The sequence below is a fragment of the Eulemur rufifrons genome, chromosome 28 (genome assembly GCF_041146395.1).
Source record: "Eulemur rufifrons isolate Redbay chromosome 28, OSU_ERuf_1, whole genome shotgun sequence".
Lineage (NCBI taxonomy): Eukaryota > Metazoa > Chordata > Mammalia > Primates > Lemuridae > Eulemur > Eulemur rufifrons.
The window spans coordinates 43,211,256-43,219,981 of record NC_091010.1 but is presented as its reverse complement, the minus strand read 5'-3'; positions in this window follow the sequence as shown (position 1 = coordinate 43,219,981).

Genomic DNA, 8,726 nt, shown 5'->3' with positions numbered 1-8,726 from the left:
ATCTAACAACCATCATTAATGGTAAGAAACTGAAACTTTCTGGCTAATCACAGGAACAAGGAAAGATGCTTCCTCTCACCACTTCTATTTGACAATAGACTGTAAATCCTAACTAATTCAACGACAAGAAAAGGAAATAAAAGCTACACGGATTGAGAAGGAAGAAATAAAACTGTCATTTGCAGATCACATAATTGTCTGTGTAGAAGATCCCAAAGAATCAAAGAACTCCCAGAAACATGAAAAAGAAAATATAAAACAAAACAAGAACAAGAAAAAAATCTCCTGGAATTTATAAGCAATTATTTTAATAGTAATGTTGCAGGATATAAGGCTAACATGAAACAGCAAATTACTTTCCTGTATACTGGCAATGAACAATTGAAGTTTGAAATTAAAAACATAATATCGCTTATATTAGTATAAAAATTCTGAAATACTTGGGTACAAGTGTGAGAAAGTATGTATGAGGTAATCTGAAGAAAACTACAAAAATCCAAGGAAAGAAAACAAAGAAGACCTAAATAGATAAACAGATATTCCATGGTCATACATGAAGATGACTATTGTCATCAGTCTTCTTAATTTGCTCTATGGATAAAATTCAATCCCAACTAAAATCCAAACAAGCTATTCTTTCTTTTTTAGTTAACAACAATCTGATTGTAAAATTTATATGAAGAGGCAAAAACTCAGAATAGCCAATATTGAAGAAGAACAAAGTTGGGAGACTGACCTGCCTTACCTGACTTCAAGACTTAGTATAAAGCTACAGTAATCAAGACAGTGTGGTAGTGATAAAATATTAGACAAATAGATTACTAGAATACAATTTAAAGCATGAAATGAATACTATACATATTAGAAATATAGTTAATAGAATGAAGTTCCACACAATATAGTCAACAGATTTTTGACTAAGAAGCAAAGGCAATTCAATGGGGAAATGATAGTCTTCTCAATGAATGTTGCTGGAACTATTGGACATTCACACAAAACAATGAATCTAGATATATACCTTACAGTAGTCACATAAGTTAACTCAAAATAGTTCAAAGACCTAAATGTAAAATGCAAAAGTGTAAATGGATAAACTCTGATACATTGTACATCCATATAATGGAATATTATTTAATGTTAAAAAGAAATGAGCTTGCAAGACATGGAGGAAATTTATTCATATTAGTTGATGAATGGAACCAATCTGAAACGACTACATACTGTTTGATTTCAACTATGAATATATGACATTCTAGAAAATGTGATATATTGCACTATGACAACACCAAATGATCATTCATTTGCCAAGGGCTTTGGGGGAAGGGAGGGATGCATAGGCAGGGCACAGAGGAATTTTAGGGCAATGAAAGTATCCTGTATGATACCACAATGAAGGGTACATGTCATTACACGTTAGTCAAAACACATAGAATGTACAACACATAGAGTGAAGCCTATGTAAACTATAAACTTTGGTTGATGGTCATGTGTAACTCTTGGATCATTGATTGTAACTAATAAACCACATTGATTAGCAAAGTTTATTGTGGGAAAGGATATGGGTGGGTGCTGGGAGAGGGTATATGATCACCTGTGCACTTCTTACGTAGTTTTGCTGGGAACCTGAAATTCCTCTAAAAAATAAATTCTATAATTTAAAAAAATCCTCTCTAACCCACAATTGTAGTGAAGCTAAAGCTTGCTTTACCCTTTGACTGTGGTGGGGTTACTGCTGATAATCTCCCGATGAACTGGGCCAAGATGGGAATTCGTGAGACGGGATGTGAGATGTCACTGAACTGGGAGTTAGACAAGCAATGAACAATACCATGTTGGAGTTGTCTTGTGCTGATGTCTTGGTGACACTTTATCTCACTGAGTCGCCAATTGCTCATTCCTGAAAAGCAAAACAAAGCTTAGAACAGTTGATCTAAGAGATCCCTTTCAATTGTCTATGAGTCTTTCATTCTGTAAAAAGAAAGGTCAGTGCAGGAGCCTCAGCTTAGCAGAAGGGAAGAAGAGCAGGGCAGGGACGTCTCAAGGAATGGAATGATTATAGAAAGCAATTGAGCATATGTTATCCAAATAAGCTGGTGTGGTTCTTTTAGACCAATGTGAGTCAGGTAGAAAATTCCTCCCCTTTGCTCTGGAGAAAGTGTTAAACATGCCTCTGCTGACTCAAGTTTTGAAGGTTGTAAAACCAAACTCTTTTCACCCCGACTTTAGTCAATGGGTGCTGTAATATTTAACTAAATTAATGTTCAAGTTGAAAGTCACTGACTAGGTTGAATAATGAAATACGAAATCTTAGTACACAATATGTGAATTTTGGTGAACCCGGTTGAACTTAATGTTTTCCTTGCAGGTAGGGTGCACATGATGGGTAGTTGATTTCAGACTCAGCATTTCCACCGGCAGTCTGTGTGTCCTTGGCCAAAGTACTGGATCTGCAAGGCCCAGCTTTCCCTTCCCCAAGATGAGAATCATTTTACCTGAGGCAAAATCCACTGGGATCATTTCTATCCACCCTTTGAGTCAGGGGTGTCTTTGCTTGGAGGAGGTGTCTGGTGAAGTTATTTCTAACTTCTGACATGTCCTAATGAAGAGAACATTCTTTACAGCTTAGACCATTCTCAGCCTCCAAGCGGCCTCGTCATTGACAAGGAATCTGAAGTTTACAAGATGCTCCAGGAGAAACAGGAGTTAAGCGAGCCCCCGAAACAGTCCACGTCATTTCTGGTTCTGCAGGAAATCCTGGAGTCTGAGGAAAAAGGTAATCAGCCCCACCTGCGGGTAGAGGCGCCTGTTCTGGGTCTGGCGTGGGGGCCAGTCATTGCGGAAGCACAGGTGAACGCAGCCTGGAGTAGGTGGAAGGAGCACAGTGTGCTTTGGAGGGCACAGGCTGTTAAAATGTTAAAGCTTCTTTTCTACGAAAGTGAGAGACAGAGAAAGAGAGTGTGCCCTCCTGACCACACTTTCCTTCCCTGTGGTCTTTGTGTAGGGAGCTCCCTGCCTGGCTGGCTGTGTCTCTCCCATGTGCATCAGGACGCCGAGGTCAGAGTGAGCTTTGTGGGATTCTGTTGGTCTGTCCCTCGGCCATTTGTTTGGTTGGAGCCCACGCACCACGGTCTGGTGGTGGCCGAGGAACAGGAGAGGGTGAGGGCCGTGGCGATGAGAAACAGAACGGGGATGCATCAGTGCCCAGTGATGCCAGGAGCCTGGCTCGCCTCGAGGCCGTGTGTTTGCTTTTGCTCTAGGCTAGCTGTCCTGTCGAGGGCCTGAGAGCCCAGTGTGGCCACATCCTTACCGTGTGACCTCAGGCAGGTCTCTGAACCTTTCCGGGTCTGTTATTCTTATCTGTCCACTGGGGACAAAAATCTTTTCCTCTAAGACTGTCGTGAGGATCAAATGTCATATATGTGCGAAACACCCATCCTGCGACTGAATAGGCAATTCATAGTTATCATGATGTTTGAAAGCTCATCAAGATGCTCACTTGTCCGCGGGGTGAGCTCTGATGCACGAGGCACCCAGGGCCACCTGTGTGGTTCTGCAGGTCTCAGGAGACAGGGCTTCACCTTGTAAACATCAAATACTGTCTGTTTTATAATATAATATTCAAGTGGATAGCAGGAAAGGTCTCTTCACTGAATAACAATAGTATATTATGAGAAATTTGTGGCAGGTGCTTGTGTTGGAGAAGGATGCTTTTCCCCTTCTCCCAAAGACCTCCTGTGGGTGGGCGGCCTGCTGGCTGCCGTCAGCCCCTCCTGGGATTCTCACTGCCAGCCGTCTCTGGAGAACTGGGTTTGCACCCTGTCCTGGTCCCTGTGATGCCCCACCCTCCGCACTCTGTCTTGGTCCCCTTCCCCGGGGCTCGGGCACCACCCTGTGCCACCCTTCCTGCTCTCTCTTCCTCCCCACAACGTGCCCACCTGTGAGACAGAGTTGGCGCTCCAGGGAGGGACCCCTGGTGGTGACGAGCCTGGGACCCGCCTCAGCCAGCTGCAAAGAGACCAGCGTGTTGGCCGGGACTGAGCGCCCTCTGGAAGGAGGGAGAGCAGCCTCCCTCAGCGCTCCCAGCTGCAGATTCTTCTTCCCGGGGAGAATCTCCTGAGTGGCAAGCTCCCTACCGAACACGCCCGGAAATATTAGGGAAGAAGAGAAATTTGGACGTCGTTTTAGTTTCCTGGAGTCCAAAGGAAGCTAATATCTTTACCGTAAGCTAGTTGTGAAGAAAGGAAGGAGGAGGATTTCTTTGAATTTAGTGTTGGCTGGATTGGTGAGAGACAAAAAAACCTCAGGCCAGCAGGTGGCGCTGCAGGGCTGAGCAGCCCGCAGTGAGGACTGTGTTACCCAGCGGTGCCCAATTTTATCCAGTTAAGCCTCTTCATTCCAGAAAGGAATGTGGTTTCTCCTACCACGTGGGGATTTCATGTCCCTCCTGGCCTTCTCTCATTGCACCCTCTCGCACCCCTCCGCTTTCCTGGTGATTTTTCTGCTGATAGGTGAGTTTGGGGAAAAAGCTCATCCTATAAGAGACCCCCACCTCATTGGGCTGGTTCTCTTGGCACAGCTGCTTTGCATTTCTGAGCTGCGAGGTGTGCACAGGTGCTGCCATTTCCTCGTCACAGCGGGTAGGCAGCTGGGTGGCGACAGCACCCTCGGTCAGAAAATAAAGGAGCCCGTTTGGGATGCTCGAGGCACAATACCTGGAGAAACTGCCCACTCAGGCCCTTCTGAGACCCCTCTAGGCAGGGACAGGGTTAGGGTGAGGTGAGTGAGGCATTGCCTTGGGTGCAAACTTTAAGGGGGCAGTAGAAAACTCAATAATTAAGACTAAAATGTCAGTTTATGCAATATTAAAAAAATCAAAATTAATACAAAAAATATGAGTGGACAAAATTGGGGCTGTGGCCTCCTCCCAAAGGAAGGGAAAATGGAAGCGCTCAGGTGCTTCCCCTCGTGGGCCTGCTGGCGGGGCAGAGGCGGGCCTTCCCAGGCCTGTCTGTAGAGCTCACGACAGAAAGCGACGGAGCCCCCCAGTCGCCGCCCCATCTCCTGTGTTGCAGATGGACATCTGTGTGCATGAGGTCCCCAGTGCAGGAGGGTCCCGGCTCTGAGGGGGAGGCTGACTGTGCCACGTGCAGCACGAGAGGGCTACGGGGAGGCCAGGCTTCATTCACGTACCTCCAGCAAAGCACCCCAGACCAGCTCTCGTGTGGTATTAGTCAGCAGTGGGCACCTCGTATCCACAAGGGCTGCTGGGCAGCTGTGGCTCAGCGGGGCTTGGCAGGGAAGGGCCTGGCGCCCGGAGCCTTCTCATTCCGGAAGCCCAGTGAAGGGAGAGGCTGTCTCTGAGGCCTGCTGTTCATGGCACAGGGCACAAACTCTATGGGGACGAGGCCAAACCACACAGTGTACTTAGTGCTTTTGCCTGGACAAAGCTCACATCTGCTCAGATTCCACTGGCCAAAGTCTGTGGATGGGGGATGTCTTCTCTCCTGAGAGCAGGGTTTCTCAGCCTTGATGCTATTGACATTTTGGGCTGTAGGAGTCCTTGTTGTGGGCTGCCCTGTGCATTTTGGGATGTTTACCAGCAACCGTGGCCTCTGCCCGCTCGATGCTAGTAACACTCCTCTCCAGTTGTGACAACCAAAACTATTCTCTAGGGGACAAAATCACTCCCAGTGGAGAAACACTGACCAGAGAGAAGCATGGCAAGGTGGGGAGGGATAATTGTGGGCAAAACATATAGCCAGCCATGCCAGCCAGGGGCATCCTGCACCACTTAGGAACTTGTTGGACATGCAAATTCTTGGGCCTTCTGGATCAGAAACTCTGGGGATGCGGCCGAGCAATCTTTGGTTTAACAAGCTCTCCAGGCAATTCTGATGCACAATAAAACTTGAGAACAGCTGCTTTAATCAAAGAAAGACGCTGGTTTAGTCAGAGGTGTAGGATAGACTCTCCTGCACCTGGAGATGCCCATTCAGCTGGTCTATGGGAGAGCCCCTGGTCTGTGAATTTTATGAAATCTCTCCTGGAGCCTGGGATGCTCCCAGGTGGATGTTCAGAACTGCCAATGGTGTAGAGACTTCTGTAGCTTCTTGGGCTAAAGCATGTTGGACTAATGTAGGGACCGTCATGCACTTGTCACGGTATCTTATCATTCATTTCTGCACATTTATTGAGCCTCTGTTATTTGCTGAGCCCTGTGCTAGGCTCTGTGGGGTGTTGAAAAGTATATAAAACAAGATTCTTGTGCTTGGGTAATTCGCAGTCCAGGGAGAGAGAGATGTATAAATAGCTGACGAACATAGCAATACTGCTAGGCCCTGTCATGGTACAGAGATAAGTGATATGGAAGCTCAGCCGGTTGAATCTACTGTAATAATGGCAATATTAACACCTTAGCATATTAATAGCTACCACAACACAGGGCTTTGTTACCTAAGGTGTGATGAGCTGGGCGGTAGACAGTTCTGCATCCAGCAGCCAGGGGCTTATTTTAGATGCACCCAGCTGACTGCAGAGAGGCCCCTTTCTCTGCTCTGTAGCAGATGATTTTTATCTGGCTGCTGTGTAGCTTGCTGTACTGTGATGATTTTGTCCTTTTTGTGATCTGGTTTCTCTCTGTATCTAAGTAATTTGTGTTGCCAGGTACTGTAAGAGGACTTTATGTATGTATATACATGTATATTAATCCTTCTGTACAATCGTAAAGGGAAAAATGATCTGTTTTATAGAAAAAGAAACTGGGGACCAAAGAGGTTAGGTAACTTGCCAAGGATCACACAGCAGAGTCACTTCTGATATCCAATTTTCCCAGTATCATTTATTGAAGAGATTGTCTCTCCCCCAATGTGTGTTCTGGAACCTTTGTCAAAAATCAGTTGGCAGTAGGTGTGTAAATTTATTTCTGGGCTCTCTATTCTGTTCCATTGGTCTATATATCTATTTTTATGCCAGTATCATGATATTTTCGTTACTATAACTTTGTAGTATAGTTTGCTGATGCCCCTAGCTTTGTTGTTTTTGCTCAAGATTGCATTGGCTATTTGGGCTCTTTTGTGGTTCCATACGAATTTTAGGATTTTTCTCTGTGAAGAATGTCATTGGTATTTTGTTTGATAGAGATTGCATTAAATCTGTAGATCACTTTGAGTAGTGTAGACTTTTTAACAATATTAATTCCTCCAATTCATGAGCATGGGATATCTTTCCATTTATTTATGTCCTCTTCAATTTTTTTTCATCAATATTTTATAGTTTTCAGTATAGAGATCTTTCACCTCTTTGGGTAAGTTTGTTCCTAGGCATCTTATTTTAGGGTAGCTATTGTAAATGAAATTGATATTTTGATTTCTTTTTCAGACTTTTCACTATTAGTGTAAAGAAACACAGATTTTTGCATGTTGATTTTGTATCTTACAACTTTATTGAATTTGTTTATTAGTTGTGAAAGGTTTTCTGGTGGAGTCTTTAGGGTTTTCTATCTATAAGATTATGTTCTCTACAAACAGGGCAATTTGACTTCCTCTTTTCCAATTTGGATGCCTTTTATTTCTTTCTCTTGCATGATTGCTCTGGCTAGGACTTCTAGTACTATGTTGAATAGAAGTGGTATAAGTGCTATCCTTGTCTTGTTACTGATCTTATTTTCCCCTTTTCATGTGATGTTAGCTGTGAGTTTGTTATATATGGCCTTTATTATGTTGAGGTACAGACCTTTTGTACTATTTTTTTTGGGAGTTTTTGTCAGGAGGGGATATTGAATTTTGTCAAATGCTTGTTCTGTGTCTATTGAAAATGTTATATGGTTTTTGTCTATCTTTCTGTTAATGTGTTATATCACATTTCTTGTTTTGCCTATGTTAAAAAATCCTTGCACCCCTGGAATGAATCCAACTTGTTCATAATAAATGATCTTTTCAGTGTGCTATTGGATTTAGTTTTCTAGTATTTTATTGGTGATTTTTGCAGAGATGTTCATCAGGGATATTGTCCTGTAGTTTTCTTTTTTTGTTGTGTCCTTGTCTGGTTTTGGAATCAGGGTAATGCTGGCCTTGTAAAATGAGTTTCAAAGTATTCCTTCCTCTTCAATTTTCTGGAATAGTTGAGGAGAATTGATATTAGTTCTTCTTTAAATATTTGGTGGCATTCAGCAGTAAAGTCCTCAGGTTCTGGGCTTTTCTTTAATCAAAGACTTTTTATTACTGATTCAATTTCCTCACAAGTTTTTTTTTTTTTTTTTTTTTTTTTTTTGGTCTGTTTAGATTTTCCATTTTTCATAATTTAATCTTAGTAAGTTGTATGTGTCTGGGGATTTATTCATTTTTTCTATGTTGTAAAATTTGTTGACATGTAGTGGTTCATAATAGCTTCTTATGATCCTTTGTATTTCTGTGGTGTCAGTTGTAATGTCTCCTATTTCATCTCTGATTTTATTTATTTGCTTCTTCTCTCTTTTTTCTACTTATCCTATTAATAGCTAAAGTTTTGTCAATATTCTTTATCTTTACACAAACCATTTATTTTGTTGCTCTTTTGAATTTTGGGGGATTCTATTTTATTTATTGCTTCTCTAAGTTTTAATATTTCCTTCCTGCTACTAATTTTGGTTATATTTTGTTCTGGTTTTTATAGTTCCTTTAGTTTCATTGTTAGGTTATTTATTAGAAACCTTTTTCCTTTTAGATGTAGGCATTTATTGATATCAACTT